The 22548-nt window shown below is 38.4% G+C and overlaps 1 pseudogene; it reads left to right on the plus strand.

The window, feature by feature from the left end:
• Nucleotides 1-5788, plus strand: part of LOC122203165 — an 83026-nt pseudogene extending 77238 nt beyond the window's left edge.
• The last annotated feature ends 16760 nt before the right edge of the window (nt 5789-22548 follow it).

Consider the following 22548-nt stretch of genomic DNA (forward strand, 5'->3'; position numbering starts at 1 on the left):
TGGAAACGATACTGACAGCACCCTATTTTAAGCAGAGACTAACTGACAAGGGGCACGTAAGCAGAGCAGATTTCTCCAATTCTTGAAAAGCAGCTGTGGTCAAGGTTGGTGCAATTTACACGACTTACACTTAAAAGGCAACCCACTGCTCACTTCTCCAGAAAGATAATTCCAAAAAGGTCACTTTGAGGGAATTAAACACTTTAAACATACCCCTTCTTAGCTCTGCAGATAATGTTGCACAAGCCTTCAGTTAGGTGTCCTTCCCATTTTTAAGTGGGTGTTACTAATATCTGTAAGGTGGGCTCTTAATGCTGCCTGAAGGTTTGGTTCACTCAGATTGTCTCAAATTATAGTGGTAATAATAACATAATCAAAATTAAACGGCTTTAGTGTTTTCTAATGAAGCAACCATTCTCCAACTGATTTTGCTCAGTGTGTGTGTACATGTGTTTCTGTGTGTCTTTATCAATAATGCAAATCTTCCTTGAAAACCAAGAGTGACCCCATGAAAGTCAAATGCCTTCTCCTTCCACAACTGGTAGGAAATTTCTGCCAAAATAGTCATTGCCACGAGATGCTTCGAAAATTCTGCTGCGTTATTGTTACAGATTTGGTAGCAGCTAATCTTTTTGACATTATATAAATTAGAGTATAATGTGGTAAATTACTGTCCCAGCAGGAGATGCACTTCTGGAAGAACAAACACTCCGAATCTTGAGGATCAGGTAATCAGAAAAGGTAAATTATTAGAGGTCAATTAGTCCATTATGTATTTATTTCCCTGATTGGTGACATATATAAAATAGACATTTTGCATTTTATTTCAAGGGTTTTAAAATGTGAAGACTAAATAAAATTGCAGTGAATTGACTCACTCCTAGATGGCCTATAATTACCCTGACATCTTAATACATTTAACTGACAACATCACAAAAATCCAACCAATATGAGAACCTTGGGGTCACTATTTCCTTTGTATAAAAATAGATATTTTATTTGCGTTTTTGCTGGTATTAAAAGAGTGGCTATATTTTCTGAAGCATTTTAAACACTTGTTAGATTTATTTGCACTTTAAGAGTAATCAAGAAGAGCTTAAGAAGTCATATTTTTATAGGATAAATAAGTCGGGAGGATGAAAAGTATAGCATAGAGTCAACAATAATGTAATGGCTTTGTCTGGTAACAAATGGTAACTACATTACCGTGGTGAGCATTTTGTAATGTATATAATTGTCGAAACCCTATGTTGTACACCTGAAACTAATATAATATGTCAACTATATTTTTAAAGAAAAAAGAAAGAAAGAAACTGTAGTTCTGTAATTGGAAAGCATGTTTGCTCTGGAATTCTTGGAAACAAGTTTCCTAACTTGTTTTGCTTTTGGGTTTCTGACCAGATAAAAAATATTTTGTATCTGTGAAGGCCGTGCTCAGATTATGGGAATCTAGATCATAATTGGGTATGTTATACTGTACTGATTATTGACAGGGTGCCTCAGTGAGGTGGGCAATTCGCTCCAATTGACGTACTAGAATCTTTGAATCTCATTCCTTGTGTAAATACATGCTTCCTTTGTACTTTACGGACTTTGGAAAACTGTTCTTCTGGTCGGCTTGAGTTGATTCAAAAGCAGACTTCTTGGCAAAAGATCATCAAGGATTAGGATTTCAAAACAAATGGAGGGGGTAACATATGCCCAAAGGCAGGCCCCATCAGAATCCAGGAACCTGGGGATAGTGTTTCTATTGCTATGTAAGGCTGTGTATGCTATGTGTGTATGGTAAAATACTGTTAGCCTTTGGAATGTTATGCTTTTATCTGGCTTGGATGTAGTTGTTTGTTTCTTTGTTTGTTTCTCAATAATAGAACCAGGATGAGGATATTGGCTCTGATTCTTAGGGCACCATTCAATTTCTTAGAGGACTGGCCCCAGTTCATATTTTCACAGTCAAGGACCCTGATAGAGAAAGAGCCTCCTAGTGGTTTTGGAATCTAGAAGGCAAAATACTTCATGTGAACTCAGTTGATATTTCTTGAAACAGCTGTTATGGAAAAACAACACTGAAACTGATAAAAAAAATGCCAGTTTTTTTTAATGTCAGAAAAATCCCTTTGAGACAAAGCAAGATCTCTTTCCACAGCTCATTGTGAAAACTGAGTGACATTGGAAAAGGACAATTCTGACTACATAATATGTCTTTAACTTTGGGTTTGTAAATAATTTTACGGTTTGAAAGGATAAGTTAAATGTCAACAAAAGACTTCCAGTGATAAAATTGCTCTAAAAATAATTTTAAAAACTTTTAATTTCTGTTCAGCACAAAAGCCTACAGTTAATAAAGAGTGATTATAGACTGATTTCCTGTTTACTATTATAACTGCTTGCTTTGTAACCTTGGTGAGGTTTTCTTTTTTTCTTCTTAATTAACTCTTTAGTAGCTATATTTGCAAAGTTAAGAAATAATACGATTAGGGTTTGTGTCATTTTTTTCAAGGTAACTGTAATCTTTTCTTTGAATACATACACGTGATTAAAAATGCCCCTTACGCACAATAGAAAAAAAAATAGTTCATTCACGTGATAGCACATTCCTGAACTCTGCAGTGCTTAGGCTTAGTAATTTTTCTTCTACACTCTTCTCCAGACTCCTCTGCCTCTGGTACCATTGTCTTCAAGGGTAGCCTGCTTTTCCATAAAGGACAGTCCTGGTAGAGACCTTTCACAGCCACCTCGAGCCCTCCCAGCAGGGGCTCTCAGAACATCCCATTCTTTCTTCCCAAGGTTAAATGAATGGCCTACACCAAATCTCATGACCTAATGTCGTGTGCACGGCCCTTGCGTGAATACCACTAGGCAATAGCTTCGTAGACACTGAGTTTTAGTGAAGAAAAACCACAAACCAGACAGCACAGTCCCTCTATACATACAGAAGCAGCAATTTCAGGTTAACCTTTAGGGCTTTGCCAGTCCTGCCATGTTTTCTAGCCAGCCTCTCTCCCATTCTCCCTTTGGGTGGATTTAAAACACGTGTGCTTTTTTCAGATATTCCCCACCTCACTGCAAATCACCTCAACGGTGACTTCTCTTTCCTGTCAACAATTCTTTACATGGGCATTTTTACCTACCGGTTTCCTTTCCTTTCCTGATGCACAGGAATCCATCCCTCACTTTTCTGTGTCTATGGAGATTCCACTTTGTTGATTATCTACGTATAGTCCATTCTCTTGTGAACAAGCTTTAACCCAACATGAAACTAAATAACTTTCTGCCATTGTTCATTCTCCTCTGGCTTTTTATCTTCACTGTCCACTTTTCTGCTGAGAAGACTTTTCTGTGCATGTTTTTTACCGTTTGGCTTTTCCCATATGCTCTGAAATATCCTTAGTATTTATCAAATGCTCAAATACCAAGTAGAGCATAAAATCATAGCTCTTCTAGAATTATGAGACACGGGTGTTCTTGGAGAAAACAGGGAGGAGAGATTACTAACTGGAGTAGCTGAGCAATCATTCATATATTTGTTGCACTAAATTTAGAAAAATGTCATTGGCTGCATAACGACTGACCATACAATCTCATGTGTAAATTATGATCTTTTTGAAAATCAATACTATGTGTTAGAATTATGTATTACTTTACTCAATGAATATAAATGCTTAATCAATATTTTATGGGAGACGAGAGAATGTGTATACATAAGTGCAAGTGTAAATACTGAGTCCCCAAGTACAGCCCTTGACAGACTTCTGAGACACTCAAAAATATCACTATAAAAGTATACTTTTTTTAACTAGAGTGATTCACCCTTAGTATACTTAGTTCAAAGAATTTTTGCTGCCATAACAATGAAAATGCCTTGCATTCCCTGAGGAATATTAATAGGAATTATGAATTTTTAAAGTTTTTTAATGCATCAGTAATTTCCTTCTTGCAAAATAGCCTTAAACTTGGGGAGAGTCAGGTAATACCACTAATCTATCAGCGAAAGAACTGACAACTAGGAAAGTTAAATAACACTGTGGATGATATTGAATTCTACCTTCTATTCAGTCACAAATTGGAACTTGGGTTTGGGGCTTTGAATATTGCTTTCTTTCTGTTTCATCAATCACAGTGGCTTCCTGCCAGGTGGTTACTTCTTCCTATCAATACGCTGAGTTTAAATGCTCCAGGAGAGAGGCGCATGGGTGGTTCAGTTGGTTAAGCATCGAATTTTGGTTTAGGCTCGGTCATGATCTCGCCGTTTGTGAGTTCAAGTCATCGGGCTCCATGCTGACAATGCAGAACCTGTTTGGGATTCCCTCTCTCTCTCTCTCCCTCTCTCTCTCTCTCTCTCTCTCTCTCTCTCTGTTCCTCCCCTGCTCATGCCCTCTCTCTCTCGCTTTCAAAATAAATAAGCTATAAAAAAATTTAAAAAGAAGCTCCAGAAGAGAGGCCAAGAAAATTAAAGTACTGGAGCGAAGATGCATCTATCAGATGGCAATAGCCAATGGCTGTTAGCCTGAAGATGGCTGAGAAAGGTGAACAGGCCCTAAACAGATGGAACATCAACAATCTCTCCCCTGACCCAGCTTCTGAAGAGCCATCCAAGCCAGTCAGCCTCATCCCGCATGAAGTAATCAATGGTGTGTATGCCTCAGATCCAGACTTACATTTCCAGTCCACTCAGGAAGCTAAGAAAATGCTGTCCCGGGACAAGGAACCTCCTCTAAAACAGACTGTTGAAGGAGAGCTCTTTCCTAGGCTGGTCGAGTTCCTGAAGTCATCCCTGTACCCCTGCTCGCAGGCAGAGGTAATCTGGACTCTGACCAACATTGCTTTAAGGACTTCAGAGAAGACCTGAGCCATTGTGGAAGGACGCTATCTGTCTCATCTTTGACTGAGCTCCTGTCTTCCTTCTTGGTTACACAGCAAGAAACCACCCAGAGTTCAGAGACATCATCTCAAGCAATGCAATCCCTCATTTGCTGACCCTGGTTTCACCAACCACATCAGTCGTGCTTCTGTGGAAAATTACACGGGTTTTTTCCACCCTGTGTCAAAGTAAGAACATAAACCCTTTTGAAAATGCACTAAAGCAAATGTGGCCCGTCCTTTTCCGTCTCCTTCACAACCATGACAGCAACATTCTCTTGGACACCTGCTGGTCCCTGTCCTTCCTCACCAATGGCTACAATGAGTCCTTTGGCCAAGTATTTGGTACAGGATCCTGCCCGGGTTGGTCAGCTAATGAACAGCTCAGAGCTCGATGTCTTGACCCCCCCTCTCCACACTGCGGGAACACTGTCACTAGAATGGGTCCGCAAACCCAGGTGGCCATGGCTCAGGCATGCTGAATGTGCTGCTCCAGCTTGCGATGGTGTGCCCCAAGGCCTCCTTCCAGAGCAGGCAAGCCTGGGACCTGAGCTCCATCGCTGTGGGGCCCTGCTGGCACATCCAGCCTGCAACAGTCTCCTTCCCTTGGTGGCTCTGCTAAAAAATGGAGAATTTAAAGTCCCAAAAGAGGCTACCTTCACTGTGGGGCACTGCAGACCAGTTGACCTAGCGTGCTCACTCCGGAGTATTGGAGCCACTGGACAATCTTCTCATCATCCAAGACACCAAAACTGTTGTCATTTTCCTCAACACCATCTCTTGTCTCCACCGTGTGACAGAGAAACTGAGAAGGAAAACCTGTCTTCTGACAGAACTCAGTGGGATTGAGAGACTTGAAGTTTACAACTTCATGAGGAACATCATGTGTCCAGACTTCTTTAGACACTATAGAGAGCCGCTTCACTGAGAAAGAAGACAATGACATAACATTCCCAGTCCTAGGCCAGGATCATGAATTCTTAAATCGCTTACCAGCAACACAGTTACCAAAGTTCCACAACTTCTAAACCAATGAAGAAAACCTCAAGGGTAACTTTCTGAAGGAGTATCCCTCCTAGATTCTAGTGTTTCAGAGGTGTAAAGATTTTTAAACTGAATATTAGTTAACATTTCCCACACTTTCATTGCCATTTAAAGAACACGTATAGGGGCACCTGGGTGGCTTGGTCGGTTAAGCGTCCGACTTCGGCTCAGGTCATGATCTCACGGTCCGTGAGTTCGAGCCCGGCATCGGGCTCTGTGCTGACAGCTCAGAGTCTGGAGCCTGCTTCCGATTCTGTGTCTGCCTCTCTGTCTGTCCCTAACCCACTCGCATTCTGTGTCTCTCTCAAAAAAAAAAAAAAAAAAAAAAAAAAGCATTAAATTTTTTTTTAAATAAATTTAAAAAAAGAATACGTATAACTATACAGTTCCATAGGTACAGGCAAGGATCACCCCCAAACCAAAAAGACCTGTACCTCCCATTGACTGAGGCGATTTAAAATATAACTACTTCAGTGACTTTCTACTGTTGCGCCAAAGTGTGAACCCGAGTTGTTCACACACACTGAAGTTGTCCAAACTGGGGAATCCCAGAAGAGAACTCATGCTCGAGTTCCCAGGAAATGAAAGAAATATTTCAAAAGTATCACCTTCAGTTTATGGGAAGAATCACAAACAAGAGACAGAACAAGATAGAGATTTATATAAAAGCAGGAACAAGTAGGAAATATAAATAACCAAGGTCCAGTTCTATTACCTTTGTAAGATGAAAATATGATTTAAGGGGATAGAGCAAGACAGGCTCTACCTGGCATTTCCTCACAGGTTGAACCGAACCATTTGTCATAACACTTTTGTTTAACAAAATTAGGTTTCACATGAATTATGAAGTTATACAATTTGCCCACCTGTTTCGTTCATGACAGGTTTTCCTCTCAAAAGTCTTAGAATACCTTTGGGATTCTACCAAGAAAAAAGCCACTGAGTATCATGTAATAATTTAAAGGCATATCGTTTTTCTGTGTCCATTAGGTCACTTAACATATCTTCAACTACTCCATCAATAATTTTTGGTAGAATTAACTGTCGTTTTATATCCGATTAGTGACAGAAACCTGAAAGTGAGATTCTGGAGACTATTGAAAAAATTGAGAGAAAGATTGAAATTTATCTTATTTAACAAAAGGTTTTTTTTAACACGTAAATATTTCTCAAAATAATGGAAGCACCCATGAAATAGAAAATTTAAAAAAAATACAGATAATGTAAAGAGAGATTTAACTTAGTCTTCAGAGTATTTTCTCATACTTTAAAAGCTCAATCATTGGAATGTGTTACACTAAATATTTTAACTCTCTCCTAGACAAGTTGGGCATCCAGAGAAGGCAAAAAGTGAATTATCACTAATTTTAAATAATAGATCATGAAAGTAATTTAAGAATTACCACTGATAGCATCATGTTGATGCATACATTAAAAAAAGTACCCATTTCTAAATATTTTATTAGATTGATTTCAATTAATTAGATATTGGGTAAAAATTAGATTGAAAATTAGAGTCATGTCAGTTTTAATAATAAAGCTCAGGGTACTTTCCCCGTGAGTTACCACATGGGGTTAGCTATAGTTAACCCTTGTTATGGCAAACCACTTCTCATGACTACTCTTCCTTCATGTGATGGATTTGATGTTTCGAGGAGATCATTGTTAATTTTTTCTAAGCTGTTGTAACCTGTTAGACATAATATTAATCCATGAGTATGCAAACAGGCAAAATGTGCCCGTAGACTTTGACCTCTCTTTCTTGATATACTTATCAGTTTGCTAGAGAACATATAGGTGGGGACATTGTGAAGCCTGCCATTGGCCTGATTATGCAATAAAAATAGAACACAGATCTGTGCAACTGTGATGCTGACAGAAATCCCCTTAGAGACGGCCAAGTACACACACGGGGGAGATATGCTTGCACTTTAAAGTTCCCGCATACCCTCTGCTACACGCTCTTCTAAATAAGTGGGTGCCTCTCTTGGCAATGTTTCCTTAGCCACAGGAGTGAAAGCAGTTTCCCTTAAGGAACTGGGAAGAAATCCGGAACTATATGTACATGGCTGATAGTTTATTTAAAGCGTTGATATTTTGTTCATTATAGAAATTTGCATTGATTTATCTTTTAAAAAAAAACTGAATTAGGGGTGCCTGGCTGGCTCAATCAGTTAAGCGTCCGACTCTTGATTTTGGCTCAGGTATGATCTCATGGTTCATGGGATCAGGCCCCGTGTCAGGCTTTACGCTGACAGTGCGGAGCCTGCTTGGGATTCTCTCTCTCTCTCTCTCTCTCTCTCTCTCTCTCTCTCTCTCCCCCTCTAGCCTTCCCCTGCTCTCTCTCTCTCTCTCTCTGAAAATAAATAAAGAAGCATTTGAAAAATTGAATTAAAATGTCCTTTATGGTGAGTACTCAGTTTTTTGGTACCCCTAAAGTTTTGTGCCCAAGGTGACTGCATTACTTGTCTTGCTCTATTCCCGGCCCTATAGTAAATAACAATTTCCAGTATAAAAACAATTGATTTTATTTAAAAAAGAAAACAAGCTGCCAGAGGAGTGCTTGATTGAGGCTGCAGGTGGTATAAATCAGTAACTGAGGAAACCTATGCTTAATGGGAATGAGCAGAGTAATCGGCACTTAATTAACATCAGTGATAAAATGAAGTCGCAAGTCTATCTTTGAGTGTCAAGAACTCAATTTTCATGAACTCCACTGCTGTTTGTTTGTTTCTAATCCAAGTACCCTTGAATAACACTTTATGATATCTTTAATTCCCACCTACGTATTGGTTTCTTGGCCATATTCTAACATGGTATTTACCTAAATCTATGATATTGCTCAGATACAAACCATTAGTTCTCTTCAACTATTATCTTACTTATGTAACATAATATTCACTGTGCATATTATGTCCCTTATAATTCTGTTATACCTAATATACCTATTTTATGGATGAGATGTGCTCATTAAAACCGGAAGTAATGGTGAATTTTTTTTCCTGTTGATATTATTGCTTTGGCAAACTCCCTTGATTCAACTTTTTAAAAAATTTTTTTGAAATTTTCTCACCTGGAACACCCAGATGCATGTTTGGATCGTGAATATTTCTTTTTGGTTAATATTAGATCTCTTATGAGTACCTAAAGCTTCTCTTCAAGTTTCTCAATACAGAAGTCAAATAAAACTACCTTTAGATTATAAATGCATAATTTCTGATAGAAAAGCAGTACCTGTTGGAATCAAGGGGGGAATATCGCAGATCAAGTAACAGAATGATAGAAAACTCCACGTGTAAAATTTCTACCCAAACAGAACAATGTTTACTATTTCATGATATCTTACTTTATAAAAAAAGACATAGTAATTTACATAATCCTGGTGAACTGATTCTTTTCCTCACACCTCATTAATATATTTCATAATATAAATTATAATTAATGATGTTTCCCTTATCATTGTATGGCAGCTATTGGCATCTTTGACCTCTTAATATGTATTTAAATTTCCTCTGTATCTTTTCATGGGTTGATAGCCTGTTTCTTTTCGGAACTGAATGGTATTCTATGTCTGTATGTAACACCAGTTATCCGTCACCTACTGAAGGACATCTTGGTTGCTTCCGAGTTTTGGCGACTAGGAATAAAACTGCTATAAACATCTGTGTACAGATTTTTGTGTGGATATAAGTTTACAAGTCTTTTGCATAAATACCAAGAAGTGTGACTGACGATCGTATGATAAGAGTATATTTAGTTGGCAAGAAACCGCAAGCTGTCTTCCAAAGTGGCGGTACCATGTTGCATTCCCACTACCAAGAAATGACAATTCCTATTGCTCCAAATCCTTGTGAATTTGGTGTTGTTGGTTTGTGGCCATTCTAGTGGGTGTGGTGGCATCATTTTTACCTAAAATTTTTCACAATTGTCTTGTAATTGCTTTACTGCTACATGTATCATTTTGAGACTAACCTATGTACCTTTATATTAAATTTTATCATCCAATAAAATATTTTCCCCATTTCCTCAAGCCTCCATAAAGTTTATTTTAGGGATTTTTATAGCTGTTTCTTGTATGAATAAAATGTTTTGTTTTGTTTTGTTTTCCTATTGAGTTTTAAAGAATCGGGAGACTTTTCGGTTGTTTATTTATGTACTTGTTTATAACTGATTGCTAAACTCTCTCTAGTTCTAACAGTTTTATATTATTTCTCATCTTCCAGTAAACAGTTTTATCATGTGATAATAACAATGATTTATCTTCAGTATTTCAGCGTTATCCTGATTTATTGCATTTTCTACATGTACACACGCCATTCGTTCTTAGTGGAAATAACGCTTTTATCATTTTGTAGTTATTATATAGTTTTCTTAAAAGCAGTATGTAATTGCTTCCATTATTACTTTTTAAATATTCTGTTACATAGTCTGGCAAAAGCACTCAGTTTAAGTCTTTCTCTATTTCCTCCATCAAGTTCACCCCCTGTGGATGCTTTCCCTCTCTCTTACACTGGTATCTATCGTAAATTTGATGGCATTGCTATTCTGGAATTTCAGGAAGGTGTGCTATTCCTTCTTCTTTTCTACTGTCTCATTTGTTTCCTTTATGGCAAACTCTACCTCCTCTTGTGCCTCTGCTCTGCCACCCAGACTCCAACGTGGTGACTCTAAAACCAGCTTCAAGTTCCTAAATGTTGAGAATGTCCACCCTTTTTGAAGTCTAAATAATATATTTTGTCATTCACTGAGTACTGTTGCATTGACAAGAATTAAACCATTTTTGATCATAACTGTGCAGGAAAACGGGTCATAGATGAATTTTCCACATGCACAAAGACATTTGTTTTCAGAATTGTGCCCTACAGTGGGAGCCACGGAATCTGATTGTATTCCTTTTTTGTCAATAACTAATTATAATGACCTTGGACTCATTACTTAATTCTGGACTGTGTCTACTTCCTCACCTCTCAAGTGGATGATTGAACCACATGATAGTTAGAAGGCTACTTCTTGCCTGAAAATACCATCCAGAGATACGTAATTCTTGCCCAAACATAGCACCTCAAGTCCTGAGCATCACGCTTCCCACACGATTTCATGCCTCCTTTGCTGCCTGAAATCTACCTGCTCACTCAAACCCAGTACTCCAGGGCCCGACATGGACATTTCCACTCTGTCTTACGGGTGTACTTAAAATGTATTTACAAGATGTGAGCTCAGATTTTAGAAAATGTCATTTTCTTCAAGTGGATAATATACGAAGATTTTCTGTTTCATTTTCTAAATTAAAGAATAGTCTGTGAAGTAGACATTTATAAATTTTAGTCTATCCAGTCAGATGCATCGTAGTAAATCCACATCTCCACGAAATAAACATCTTCAGGCTATGGTTTTTCTGGCCCTTACACCATAGCCAGTGGGGAATTATATCTAGAAAAAGATTGCTTCCAGTATGAAGACATTCAAATATCAGCTAAATGACAAAAATATGGTTCAACCATGGTGGCACCAGATCTTTTATTGTCACAGGTAGAAAATAATACAGTGTCTGAAATTCACTTGCCACAATCATGTTTAGTAAGTTTTTAAAAGCAATTTTCCATTTCAAACCTGTGAATCTCCAGTAAATACTGAAGGCATTGATGTATATTAACTATAAGAACAAGTTTGTGTTTGTAGGCCTCAATTTTGAGAGAATTATTCATCATATTTAGCTTTCTTTTTAAGCAAATGGTAAGATTGCTCACATGAGAAATGAATAATGACACCATAGGAGGAAAAGTTGCTGTTACAGTAACAGAATTTTGAGGAAGTTATCAACATGAATATAGAAATTGACCCTTGTATAATAGTTACCGTTTTAGAATACAAGAAGGATTTTTAAAATACTGCTAACCGTAACCTTTAACTGGTTAAGTATATTATTAAAAACAATTTCTATTAATGTTTTATTTTTGAGAGAGAGAGAGACAGAGCCTGAGTGGGGGAGGGGCAAAGAGAGAAGGAGACACAGAATCCAAGGCATGCTCCAGGCTCTGAGCTGTCAGCACAGCGCCCGATGTGGGGCTCCAACTCATGAAGCAAGATCATGACCTGTGTCACAGTTGGACATTTAACCGACTGAGACACCCACGCGCCCCAGGTTAAGTATGTTGTTGAATAAAATGTTCCAAGATATTTTGTCTTCCTTATTTTATTACTTTTGAGATAGTACAAGGACAGTGTAGTAGGTTTGTATTTCTTTCTAGACTGAAGAAGTCTCTTCCATCATCCAACATTTTTCTCCCCTCCTAAAAGTAAGAACCTTTGGCTCTAGGAAACAGGGAACAACAAAGGAACACGGGACCATCTCTTTCTCTGCCTGGCACGGTTCTGCCCTCACACTCACCGCGGTGCACCAGAATGAGAAGTCACGTCAACAGTGCCATGCTGGTGATAGTCCCATTCCAACCGTAAACTGCTGACTGCTGGCTTCAGCTTTCCAGGGTAAGGAGCTAAATGGCCCTGAGTTTCTGTAGAAGAAAAACAGGAAAAGGTGAGAAGCTTTGCTTCTCTTCATGACTTTCCTAATTCACGTGCACTAAAACGTATGGAATTTCAACCTCCATCCATGAAAGAGATCTTCCGGAGAAAACGACAACTGCAATGTGAATAACATGCAGACATTCAATATCAAGATGGTTGCCAAGCAACTAATGATACTTCGTTTTTACAAATCTCCAATGGCTGGAGTGAACTGCTGTTCTCCTCCATGATGCACCAACAGGACTGTTTAATTTTGTTCTTATTATTTCCTGTGTGTTGTACGTTTCAGGCAGCAACGGAGCAGCAGATATTCCACATCAGGGAGTAGAATGTGTGCGATTTGGAACAGAGTCACACGACTTACAGTTGGAAATAAAAATTTAATTAGTAAAATAATTATTTCAAGGCTGCAATGAGCAACAAAAAGTGTGCTTATCTCTGCTTTCATGTGCATCTAGGACCCAAAACTGCCTAAATTCTGAATAAGAATTCAACTTAGCCATGCTATTGAACAAAATTTACAGAGTGAAAATTATTAGTGTGATTAAAATTCTAAAGTTACAAGTCTCTGGTTGAGCATGATAGTATATTATATGAGCAATTGTGACAGAGGGCCTCTAAGGAAAAAAAAAACAAGTTTGCTGGGATGCATAATTCAATAATGGCTTTGGGTTGAATTTGAACATCACTCAGTCTTTTGTGATTTGTGCCAATGAGAGGAGATGGTTTTCTAAGTAATCAAGGTAGGAGAATGTATGGCCCCAACCTGAAGGGAAAGGATAAAGGGGGGAAATAGGGAATAGATGTGGCAGGCAGGCAGATGGTCCCTTATGCATTGCTGTGAGAGGGAAATCTTCTTCAAGACCATTAAAAAGTACTTTCTGTAAAGTCTATAAAATCCCAAAATGTTTGCTGTGTTCATACAGTAGTTCATACTGAAGTTGATTAAGGACTAATCAACTTTATAATGTATCACTGTAGATAGAGACAAGAAACGGACGTCTTAGAAATCAAGAAGCAGAGGAAGCCAGAACATCACATAATGGAGACTTAGTTCCAATAAAATAAACAGGACAGGGCAGAGAAAGATCTTGACGTGAGTTGTGATGGCCATGGAGGTGATTCACTCGTATCTCTTTCAAGGGAGCCTGCTCCTGAGAGTATAACTGATCCAGAGCCTTCAGCTAAAAGCTGAAACCTGGGGCCTTCCCAGCCATTGATGGATGACAGCAAGAGTACTAGAGCTGGCCCACCCCATCCCAACATGGGACTCTGCCAACAGGCAGCTCTTGTTCACGTACTCCCCAAAGACCTGCCAAAAACTTTCTAGGAACCGTGCTGTGGTCTGAAGCTTTCTAACCAATTTTTCCTGCCCTCTCTCTGTCCAGGGACAGTTGGTAAGAGGCTTCTTTGACTTTCTGCCTCCCACAATTTACCTTTCACAAGAGTCCCCCTAAAAAACTCTCTTATATTTATTCCCTCCTTAGCTTCCACTTCTCCGAAGACCAAAAGTAACACAGCGGTTAGCCTTGACTCAAGAAACTGGCAGCTACTGTAAGTAATTTGCAGGACCAGTATTTTTGGTTTTGTTTGTTTTTAGCAAACTGTACTCTTCAGTAGAATCAGGCAAGTAATAAATTAAGCCCCCAAACTGTCAAGGTCTGCCCAAGAAGGTATGCTTGCCTAGATGGTAAGATTTTTCTACAGTAAAATGTAGGGAGAAAGATTGGGGTAAGACAGTAATGATAATCCTTTCTCTTCCTTTCTGTCCACACACCCAAATCAAAGGGACTGTTTTCCTATCTTCTTCATATCTGGTATTCATTTGTTAAGTCAATTGAAAGACATAAGTAGATTATACAATATTTAAATAAATAAGTTTCTTTTGTATTCATTTTTTTTTCCTATACACTTATTTTGTAACATGGTAACATACACTTCTCCCCGGGGAGCGATCCCACCACTCTCTAGTTCCCTCTCATAGTTCAAATACATCTTTGTAAAATAGTCTCAGCATCAATATAATTTCCAAGGTCTGCTATTCAGCTGTATTCATTTTTATCTTGTAAATGTAGAGAACAGATGAGGTAATATTTTTTATTCTGCTCAGTACAATGAGTTTATCTCTTGAAATACTCCCTGCAAATATTCCAATTTTATTTTTCATTAAAATACATGTTAAAATATAATGATTTTTTAAATATAACCTATAGGCAATTTTAATTTGGATTAAAATATAAACCCTATAAAATGTAAACTGTTTTTAAACATTAACTATAAACTATAAACTAACATATCACCCATATGGTTTATAAAATGTAAGCTATATTCGTTGACATATAAACTATATGATCTCACTAAAAGTTCAAATTAAACGTATCTTTATGAATAATGCAATAAAGAAAACTTCATACTAAAAATTCCTATTTGAAAGAAAACTGTATGGTGTTGAAAGAAATACTGTGACAATATGCTCTGGATGTGTATGATGCCACAAGACTGATAAAATACTAATGGCCACACAACTGCCTTCTGAAAAAAATCTAGGAACACGTTTCTCTGGCTGAGTACCCATAATGAGTTCTACTAAACAAGTATTAAGATAGTAACTGAGTAAGAACTGAGTGGCCCTAAATATCAAAAATAAGAACATGAAGTATTTAAGTGGAAAATCTAGGACAGAGTTAGGAATATACAAAAAACGCTCCACATTGGAAACAAAACAGGAAAAGAAAAAAAAAATCCTTGATGGCTAAGCGAGCACAAGGGACTTTGGAAAAAAATAGTGTTTAACTGAGATTTTTGTACATGTATGCCGTATAAAGTATGTGATGTGAACAAATTCACCCAATTCCCATTCAATGCCAGCAGTAACAATTTTAACTAGAGTATCACGCAAAACAAAGTAATTCTAGGATATCTATCAATGTGAGGTTCTTTTTTTCCTGTACGAAATAGTAATTTATTAATTAATCCCATATAATAGAAGGTCTTTTAAAGATTTTATTATTTAAGGAAAAGAAAATGTTAGGGAATATGAGCTAACACCAAAGACCTAGCTTCACAGAATCTAATATCTATGATAATCAGGAACCAAAGTCTTAACTGTTCTGGAATTATCTTTGTGTATCACCCATGTATCAGCAGATTTTCTCTCTTTGCCTCTCCTCTCTTCTTCTTTCTTCCCCTTCCCTTATCCCCTCCCTTCCTCTCGTTCCCTCTAACACACACACACACACACACACACACACAGCACTTACAAATTTGTTTGGCATATATGTTCTTTAGCATATGTATGTTGAAAACACACCTCTGTGTTTGGGAGTCTAGATATAACAATGTAACCTGGAGACAGAATTTGGGATAAAGAGGAACAATAGCTTTGTTGCTTTGTCAGACAAAGGAGGCTCCAGCTGGCAGAAGCCTTCAAAAACTGCAAGCCTCTAGGGAAGAAGGGACTTGGGTGTTTCACTGAGGACACACAGGATCCAGCCAGCTTTGACAGGAATTTTATACTCGCTGCCAGCCTCCTTTGTCATGTCTTTAGGATGGTGCCGGTTCCTGACACAAAAGACTCTAAGGAAGGCGGGAGGGGAGCTTTGCCCAAGAAAGGAAAAAGGTTACTTTAAGATCTCTGCCTTCCATGAAGTTAGTGCAGCCATTTTGATGTCTGTTCAACTTTACATTTTTAAGCAGTTTCATCTGCATACTCTTTTGTATTTTCTTCTTCTTCTTTTTTAACTATTCATGGATTCAAACTTTCTCCTTATTTCTCCTTTTATGAGAAGAAGGAGATCTAATAGTACTTGCTAATAGTTACCGCCATGTTAGGCGAATATTCTGAAACCAGATCAACTTATAATTTGTTACTTCAAGAGATGAGGGCCAGTGGTAAAAAACATGGCCAACTAAAACTCCAGCCTCTATAGAGAATGTAAGGTATGACAGTTTACTTTAAATGGGGAATACTGGGATGCACAATATCATTATTAACGAGAAAAAGTCATCGCTCGATGCCATACCGAACTAATAGGAATGAGACAGTCATGAAAGACACAAGTAGTTATCTCCTGAAGCAAAGGGTAGGCATGCTTACTGACCAGTATCATAAATATAATGTCTCTTTCTGGAACAAAAAGCAGTCAGGTTTAATGCCTGTTACCAAAGATTCAGGATCCCCTCTCTGTAATACACCCCACTGTGTATACAGGTCACCTGGCCTCCTATTTTATTTTATTTTGGGGGGAGAGAGTGAGAGAGTGAATGGGGGAGAGTGGCAGAGGGAGAGAGAGACTCATAAGCAGGTTCCAAGACCAGCGACCAGGGTGGAGCCCAAGGTGGGACTGGATCTCAGGAATTGTGAGATCATGGCCTGAACAGAAATCAAGAGTCAGACACTTAACCTACTGAGCCCCCCAGGAACCCTGGTCTACCTGTTTAAACGGCAGGAACGAGAGTTTTCCTGGGAGGCAGAAAGCTGCCAACTCCTTTCAGAAACAAACAAACAAAACGTTAAATAGCTGAGTTTGGAGAATGGATGGAAACTTGTACCCTCTACGGGTGGCAAACCAGTACATTATTAGAATTTTGGCTGAGTCCACAGAGAAATGAGAGAGAGGCTTGACGTTTCTTAGGGAAGGATGGCAGCAAATGAGGCCATGTTATGGCCCAGCCCCTTCTGCAATACACGGCACTAACCTTCCATCTCTTCTCCAGTTACGGCAAAATGTCTCAGACTGGTTTTCTGTTTTTGAAATGAATCCTGGGGCTATAAGGAGACTTTGGCCATCCCAGGAAAATTTCCCAGAGTCACACAAATGCCAGTGTAAAACCATCAGTGCCTAGCCATTGACTAGTATTTAGGCTTTCAGTGCCGTGGACTGTGTTTACTATGGTGATAAAAGGGAGCCACTGGAACTGAGAAACTAAACCCAAAAAATCTAGATAAATTCTTGCTATCAATTTGACCACCCTGCGAAATTCCCTCAGCTCTTAAATTGAATCCAGGCTTGAATTTAAGAGATATCATGCTAATGAGACAACAGATGCCTCAGATTAATGTGCTAATGTGAGCTCCCCAAAACTCAAGGTGAAAGATCAAGTTCAGGATATGGATAAGGAGCAAACTCCAAGGTCCTAGAGGGAAACGTGATGAGATGTGTCTTTTGCTATGTGTGCACATTCAAGGGGCTCCTGAAGGTGAAATACATAAGGTCCAGAATGACATCATCATCCTACCTGATCCTGTTAGAAGGGAGGTGACTCACATTCAGTTTACTAGGGTTCTGTAGGTGTCACAAGGGGGGAGGGATGCCAGTATGCCAGTCGTTGCTTCTACATCTAAAAGTAGGATAAGGGGGGGCGTGAGGGGGTTCGGTTGGTGAAGCCTCCAACTCTTGATTTTGGCTCAGGTCATGATCTCACGGTTCATCTGTTTGAGCCCTGTGCCTGGCTCCTTGCTTGATAGAGCAGAGCCGTCTTGGGATTCTGTCCCTGCCTCTCCCAAGCTCACTCTCTCTCTCATTCTCTCTCTCTCTCTCTCTCAAATAAATAAACTGAAAAAAATATTAAAAAAAATAAAAATAGGTTTAGAATTGATGCATTCTACGGTTATCTTTCCCTATTCCATAAGTTAAATGTAAAATTAGATTTTGTGATCTATAAATAATATATTTATGCATACAAACTGTATATATCAAACTATGTATACATATATATGTGTATATATATTGTGTGTGTGTGTGTATTCTCCAACTCAATAAAAGTAAAGTCAAAAAGGTCTACTTTATTTGAAGAAGGAAAAACACATATATATGCTCTCCAACCCAATAAAGTACCTTTCAATATATTTAATAAATATATATTTAATACATATATGTATAATTAAATAAAACCAAAAGCCAATCCCTCAAATCATTGTATGACAGAGGCCTTCAAATCCTTTGCTAGTTCATAGCAAAGATGATTCGGTTTCCAAATGCAGCCAATTAATACACATTCAATAATCATAAAATAACGAAAAGGAGGTCTAAGCTCACAGGGGAAGTTTAGGTGGGTACTCTGCTGGCAAAGCTCAAGGTCACTCTGTGAATCTGGCAGCACCTGCTGTGGGAAGCTTTTCCCTTCCACAGAGGAAGTTAATGCCCTTCCTCAGTGCTCACATCGCCCCTGTTTAAGAATTTATTACTCTGTCTTGTGATAACATTTCTCCTTAAACAAACAGCTTCTTAATGTCAGGGACTTCGTCATATTACATTATATTTTACCACAGATTTATGCAAAGCTTAACACATAGCAGGTGACTCTTCTCTCTTTTTTTCTGGAGTAATAAGTAAAAAAAAAATATGTTTAGGAAGAATGTGTTCTAAACCACCTTGAAAAAAATTATTTGTCGAAGTAGTTGAACTGTTTCCTTACAGTCTATTAAATCAGTAGTAGATGGGTTCCTCTATCTAGGCAAATATCTCATATATATGTTAATACAGAATAACAGCTATATCCCAAAAAGATATTAACAGCAAGCTTGACTTTTTGAAAATAAATGCAATAAAAAATTCAATAGGTTTATTTGGATTTGCATTTATGAAAACAACACAAAACAAAAGTCTGTTCTGCTGTCAGTAGAAATGATGTTCTCTGCAAAGTCTTTGTAGGTCACATGGCTGAGCCTTTTCTTGTTACATTTTGAAGTAGGAAGCTTGCTTCTCATCACTTTCAATTTGACATTTTACAGGAGCTAGAAACATAAGTCAGGTAGGGAAACATGTTACATATTGTTTTTTCCCCTCTAGCTGACTACCAGTAATCTTACAAGTCAACAATGTCAGGTTTCAATTTTTGTGTTCACTGAATTACCACGCTGTGGATTGAAAAACCAACCTCTACTGCTTTTATTGTTCTATGTCTTTCTCATGTGATGATTAAAAGAAGAAGAAGAAAAAAAAAATAACTTCACAGTTGGTCTTATTCTCTCTCTGTTTAAACATAGCATCTTAAACTCCTTATTGAATTAGGCAGATACAACAATCACCTGCCTAATACAATATGTATAAACTACGAAGGAAATCAACTCTCTCGATTGGTATTTATTCAGTGATGTTGTTGTTGTTTTCAGATCCCTACTATGTAAAGTTTACTGGGTGAGTTGTGGATCAGTTACAAAAACGGATGGCATAAATGTCTGTTCTGAAGAATTTCAGTGGACTCCCCACATTTGGGCAAATATTAGCCATATTATTGTTCGTGATAAAATAATAAGAATTTCTTCCCCAAAAGATGTTGAGTTTTACTGTGGGAATTTGTCTCTAAGTGCTTAGAAAAAATACAGAATGTCTTTTTTCATGCATTTAATTTAATTTATAAGTATCATCTTAATCATGCATTCAATTAAATCTTTGCTGAAATCAACAGCAATGACTTAGTAAATCTCTATAAATGTTCACACATTATATCCAATTAACTAACATGCATAATTAGATTTAGATGTGATATAATGCCTTGTTGATTCATTGAAGCACAGATTGAAAATCCTCTAGAAAGAGATTATACTATGGCCCACACTTCCCACCCACAACATTTGCTTATAACTCATTGTATGACCACCAGATAAAAGAAGCATCTCCTGATGGTGGGTGCTCAACAGAAATGCCAAAAAAATTAAAAATAGGGCATCATTTATAAAAAATCAGAGCTCTCGTATTGAAAAAAGTAATTATAGGAACAGCTAGATTGACAAACAAATCACATTACTAAATTGCTTTACAAAGTAATTGGCATTAAAATTTTTGAGAATATTGAGAAAGTATTTCATTCAGGTAAGTATTCAGTAAATATGTTGAACCCCTGACAGTTTCCAGGCACCTCCCTAGGGCCTGGGGAGACTGACAAAGTATGTGTGTTGGTGGGGAGTGGAAGTGAGGACATTAATTTATGATTATGAAAATAATTAGTAACTGTAAACCCTACCACAAAGGAAATAGCACAGTACTGTGATAAAGCATAGCAGGGAGGGGCTCTAATCTCCCAGGGTGATATTTAAACTGAGACCTGGAAGAAGAGGAAAACACAGCCCCCCCAAAAAGGGGGGGATGGCAGAGTATCTCACCAGGAGCTTTTCATGAAGAAAAAGGAACAGGGCTTGTACTCATAATCAATTGAATATTTATTAAAAGAGCTGCTTGCCTGGAGAAAATCTGATCATTTTCTATTATGAGACTACCCCTAACGAACCTTAGCCTTTAGAGGGTTCCTTTACAAAGGCAACCAAAAGCAGTTTCAAAATAGATAGTAGAGGGTATTGTGGAAAAATCAAAAGTCAACTGAGTAAATTTAAAGATCAACTTGGCTTTATTCAATGATTCATGAATCGGGCAGCCTCCCATTAGCAAATAGAAAGGAGCTCTGAAGAGCTGAATAAAATGGGAGACTTTTATAGGCAGAACTGGGCAGGGAAAGCAAAGAGCAAATGACCTCATCTTTCTTTGGGGAAGGGTCTATTAGGCGGATTCCCTTACTAGTGCTGACGAGGCACTTTCAGATTTACTATTTTAAGATTACATTCCTGGGAGAGGTCGGAACAACAATTAGGCTTGGTATTAGGGCTTAGCATAAATGACTCCATTTTAGACCTTTTTTTCTTAAATTTTAAACAATCTCTTCCTTTTGATCAGACTCTCAGCCTAAGTGGGAGATGTGATCAAAGGGTAAGACATTAACAGCTACCTCTCTGGAGTTGTCACGGTATCTGTTGACCCTCTGTGTGCTACTCACGGATCATAATGAGTTTTGCTTCATCTTTGTAATCTTCACAGGCCAAGGCTTTAGGATCACGATTTTAAATTGGTCGTTTTCTCTGCTCCTTTTGCGACATGACAGTCTTGGGGAGATCATTTGCTTGGTTGTTAGCAGCTGCAGACACACATTTAAAGCTTTTGAGAGAACACAGCATGCCAGGGAGACTAACACGATTATTATAAGCAGGATACTTCTCAGTGTTTAGAGGGTACTTTGGAGTCATAGTGCCAAGACCCAAATCAGTCACAATTAAATAAGTTGAAGAAAAACCCCATGAAAGGAGTTACTTTTGAATCCAAGTGGCTTGCTCAGCCATCTCAGGTAACTGACTTTCAACTTCCCCACAAGTGTTAATCCGGGGCCAGCAGGTTCTATTGGCTACAGCACAGAGAGCTTCTTGCTTGGTTGAAAGACAATTATGGGTTGTTTTATTACCAAGAACAGCCTTGGCCAGAGAGTCTAAGCATTTTTGTTGAACATCTATTGTTTGGTCAGCAGTTTCCGTAATGCTTTCAAAAGTTAAGGAAAGGCTCCCTATCATGGCCTCATTTACATTTACTCCTCACCAGGGGAGCAGTGATCTACCAAAGGAAACTACTTTTGAATCGTGAATGCCTCCTGGTACTTCCTGTTTGAGTCTGTGACTCAGGGCTGGAAAGATGACAACCATGGGGGCCAGTAAAATGTAAGGGTGTCTAAACCACACAGGAAGTTCTATGCTGGTTACCTTTGCCTATGTTCCTTTCTTCGTACAGAGCCTGGATGCAAATCTCCCCAGGTTTGGAGTTGTTGACAGAGATAGGGAGATGGAATAAGGGGGTCTCTAGCATGATGGACAGATCAGCATTTTTGAGGAAAAATCCAGTAGTCTCAAAGGTTGTCCCCCTTCACGATGGTCCGAACATACAGATCATGGTGATATCTTTCTGGTCAATGGCAGTGTAACGAAAAGAAATAGACTAAGGAATGGTCTCAAGTTTGAAGTATAGTCTTGATTCAGTGTCGTGGAGGAAGCAGTCAACACTGATGTCAGCTACTTCTCATCCTCGTCCATTTGATTTGAAGGTCTCCGGTGTTTGCAGAGGACCAGATGCCAGGTGAGGCCACCTTCCGCTGTAAAATACGTATTTGAGGTTCTAGTCCCTCACGTTGGGCTGCCATCTGGGTAGTGAGAAAACCTGGTATCATCTTTTTTTAAGATGTAAGGGTAGTCTTTGTTCTTAGTGACTTCAAATCAGAAGAGTGGCAGAAAGTTGGAAACATTAGTTTGGAGATGGTAACCAAACACTTGAGGGAACTTGAAGGACTCAAGATCAACTTCACTTT

Source organism: Panthera leo, chromosome D3 (genome assembly GCF_018350215.1).
Source record: "Panthera leo isolate Ple1 chromosome D3, P.leo_Ple1_pat1.1, whole genome shotgun sequence".
Classification (NCBI taxonomy): domain Eukaryota; kingdom Metazoa; phylum Chordata; class Mammalia; order Carnivora; family Felidae; genus Panthera; species Panthera leo.